Raw genomic sequence first — 4,096 nt, forward strand, 5'->3', positions numbered from 1 at the left:
GCAGGCTGCCGCCAAACTTGCAATTTCTTCCGGCGCCCGCAAATGGGCACTTACCAAGTCACTACGGTGCCGGTTTATCCGACATCCTGTTCTTGCGGATGCCTTTCTGCCCGCCAGGTCCGACCTGGCGGGCAGAAAGCCACCCGTGAGCACAACTCATAGTTTGTTGGTCCAGGAACTACGGTACCGGCATGCTTACTAGTACCGTTGTTCCCGGACCGGCAAACTTATAATGAGGCCCACTGTTTCACTTGTTGGTAGCCTGCTCTAATCTAGAGGATAAAAGGCAACTGTATTTTAACAAATTCCTTAAGGGCAAACGTTTAATCGGCTGTAAAGGTGGAGAGTTTTGGAAAGATTGTTCGGCTGGTCATACGACCACAATGGTAGCTTCAATTGTTGGTGTTTAGATAGTATGCAGTTGAACAATCCTTTACAGGATATGCAGCAAGCACTTAAGCACTTTACTGAAGGTTTCACATCGAATGCACTTTACAGAATGCACCTTGAACACCCTTTATTGAACAAGTGTATGGAACGTATTTGTATCCTTTTTATTTTGTATTGATATGTACCTTACTAAAGAGCACCTTGTTTTAAATGTGCTTTGGATACTGAGAACAGATGTACTTTATGTTAATGTACCGTATAGCAACGTGTTTCCTAATTGAATGTATTTCTTTTTTTATTGTTTGTTATATGTGACTAATTTTTAATGCAAAAATTGGCTATGTAATGTATTCTTTTTGCTCTTTTTGTCAAACGTTATGTTATTAGCTAAATGACCAATAAATATATTTAAATAAATAAATAAATAACGTCTGTCATTACAGCACTTAGAAGAAGGAGTAATCTGGCATGAAATGCTACACATGCACACAATTTGTTGTAGACTTTTTTACCCGTTAAGGGCAAGCATTCATGCTCATAAAGCAACTTGCATTTCCTGATTTAAGTCTGAAATAAATTAGGATAGATTTCTTTTCCAAACATTTTCCAAGATAAGAAAGAAGGTGTCACCATAAAAATGACTTTCATTATTGACCGATCCTTGGGAGGATCTTGAGTAATTGGAACAACATTTTAAGAAGGTACATTTTTATGGTGTAGTTATAAAATGTTAGAACCAGTTTGGAAAGCCCCCCAGCCGCATGTTAGTCCTTCAGCTGTGGCAAGAATGTCTACCACTGTGCTGAACGGGTTCGTGAATCAATGATGTGCATGCAGCATCCTTAGCACTGAAAAGGCAGAGCTAAGGCCATGGCATGTGGGCTAACTGCAGCAGAAGCGTTGCAGATCTAAACAGCAAAAAATAGCTTTTTCTTAAAACACCTATCTTCAAGAGGTTGCTCACTGTAAGACACTCTTTATCAGTATATGGGACTCCTCATAGGCGTCCCTACGGGGCTGCAAAGGGAGGCAATTGTCCGCCTAATTGTTCCTTCGCCCCTCCCCTCCTCTGGCAAAGAACACTCTTCCCCGTTTTAAAGAAAGGTGCTCCTTTCACCAGCGGACAGCCGCGCGTCTGTAATCCCTTTGTTTCCCGAGGCAGTTCGTTCTTCTGGCAGTTCGTTCTTCTGGCCTAATAGCACCACGGAAATAGATGGGCCATTAAGGAGGGGGCCATTTATTTTAAAAGCAGGCTACGCGCATGCTGGGCACACTAGCTTTCTAAATGTGCAGCTAACAGTATCATAGAAACAACAGCAAACACAATTCTAAAGTGAAACATGCTTCTTAAACTTAAATCCATCCGTTTTCTTTAAACTGTGTTCCGATTTTTCGGACTACCACTACAAATGTCCTGTGCTTTTTGAACCCCTTCCTTTGAGTTTTATCTCAGACTTCTAAAGAGGTTTTTGCTTACCAACCTGCAACATAGATCATACCCCTCGGCGGTTGCCTACCGCAGTTCTATTGTTTTTGTGTGCATCTGCACTTCGGTGCTTTTATATATTTCTACTGCATGATACTCTGAGTGGTTTCTGATTAGTGATTGACAGTACTATTGTGATTGTTGGACTACCGCGCTCGCGGATAGACCTATTTTTATGATTCTAGGCGTTCCAGCGCCTAGCTCTGGTTCCCATTCACGCCATTTATGTGCCGCTTCATACGCCCGCGCGCCGGACGGGTGCAACAGGTCAGCGCCCTGAAGGCCATCTGTGCCCTGGCTGGGGCCTGGCTGCGCTCCTGCTCTAACTTCTTGTTATTTGCGGGCGGAGCTTCTGGCTCTTACCCCAGCTGCGAGGATATTACATAACCATTTTTTTTGGTGACCTGTCTCTGAGGCTGTACCACTGGTATATAGTTTTTTAATGAATGCTCGTTCTCTGGCAGCCCACGCTCAGAGCTGCTGGGATTTGCTAGAAGATCATCAACCTGATCTTGTTTTTATATCTAAAACATGGCTGGGTCTGCATTCTGATCCCAGTATTATTAAACTTCTCCTTTACAACTATGCAATACTGAGATGCGACCGCCCGCCTCCTCGTAGTGGCGGGGGTTTTGCTGTTGTTTTAATTCCAACTTTTCAATTTGTACTATGCCATTGGTTCATGTCCTTAATATGGATGTGTTCTGAGTTGGCATTTCTAGGTATGCCTCTAATACACTAAATGTATTTTTGATCTATCGCCCCCCAAGGCTATGGAACAGGAGGTTTTGCGACGAGTTCCCCGGGCTGGTTGCCACACTCCTCCAGAAATACTCTAATTTGGTTATCAGGGGTGATTTTAACCTTCCCATAAATGAAACCGGTTACTTACTGGCCAAGAAATTTGCACTTTCTATGTTTGATTTAGGCTTCCCTCTGTCAGTTGCCCATTATCTGGTCTGACCATCTAGTGCAGGCTTGTCCAACCTTTTTGAATGTGGGGCCGAAGCATTAACTTTTTGTCACCCAGTGGGCCAGCGAGCCAAAAGTCAACAACCTCACCCAAAGCAGTATATTAAAAAGCGATATTGTGTGACCTTTGACACAATAACATCACAGGCAGTGATAGCCATGCAGTCCCAAAGATAGCTTTTGGTGTCATGGGCAGTGATCAAAGGTTAGTTCCTTGTGATTTCTTTCAGTGTCTTTGTGTTCATATTTTTTGGAAATAGTGGGGGCGACCGAGCGTAGCAAGGGAGCTACAAGGTTCTAGGGAGGGTTTGGGGGGGTCGCCCCCCCCAAGAATTTTTTTCAAATATGGGGTTGAAATGGTGCATTTTACAGCAGAACAGGTGACCAAAAAGCCATAAGTTTACAATCAGTTCTAAAGGGGAACATGAAAATTCCATGTCACCAACAGCAGAAAAGAACATTTTACAACACAACACATTTTAATGATCAATGTGTCCACAGTGTAAGGCAGCACTGTCACTGATGTAACACATTGTCATGCTGGTTGTACCCAAAATATGCCCCTGTAGCAACATGTCTATGCTGGCTGTTCCCAATTTAGGCCAGCATTGTCCTGTACAAAGCATGATTGATGCTGCCTGAGCATGTGCAGTGAGCCCAATAAGTATGGCAGCTTATCTCTGTAATACACATTACTTCTGTGATGATGAAAGAAGCATAATTCAATTCAACAGATAAAATGTGGAAAAGCGATCACCCAAAGGTGAACCTAATTGAAGAAACGCAATGTGAGCACAATCTTAAAGTATGCAACCTAGCAGGCCTAGTGCACACTTTACCTTTTCTTTCACCAATAAATCAGAGGGAGAGCGCGAACGCAGTCACCCGCTACAAGAAATAATGCAGTCGTGTATCCCGCATTTGGAAACATAGCAGGGATCAGCAAATCCGATGTGCAATGGGTAAGCCTCACCCTGGGAGATCTGCCCTTGAGATCAGATTCTCCCCTGCCAGCTAAGTATGAGTTGCATGCAAGAGGGCAGGGGTTGGGTCAGTTCTGGGAAGCCCCGCTAAGCGAGGGTGAGAAGGCAGGCCCTGACCCAGCCCCAACCCCCCATCCCCCGGAATCTCTGAGCATCTACAGAGCTGCCTGTCCCGCGTGTAGGGGGAAGCTCCAGCAGGCAGAGCCCAGCAGAAGAGCAGATTGTAGCGCAGTTCCTTTCTCCCATCAGACCCTGCTCGGCCCGA

At 44.5% G+C, this 4,096-nt stretch overlaps 1 non-coding gene across 1 annotated transcript; it reads right to left on the reverse strand.

Annotated features, from left to right (window-relative positions):
- Positions 1-3,708: 3,708 nt before the first annotated feature.
- Positions 3,709-3,870, reverse strand: LOC138570433 (U1 spliceosomal RNA). The gene has a single exon (XR_011303493.1). It is a non-coding gene; the product is annotated as a U1 spliceosomal RNA (small nuclear RNA).
- Between the last annotated feature and the right edge of the window lie 226 nt (positions 3,871-4,096).

This window comes from Ambystoma mexicanum, chromosome 2q (genome assembly GCF_040938575.1).
Source record: "Ambystoma mexicanum isolate Mex_15411 chromosome 2q, UKY_AmexF1_1, whole genome shotgun sequence".
Classification (NCBI taxonomy): Eukaryota; Metazoa; Chordata; class Amphibia; order Caudata; family Ambystomatidae; genus Ambystoma; species Ambystoma mexicanum.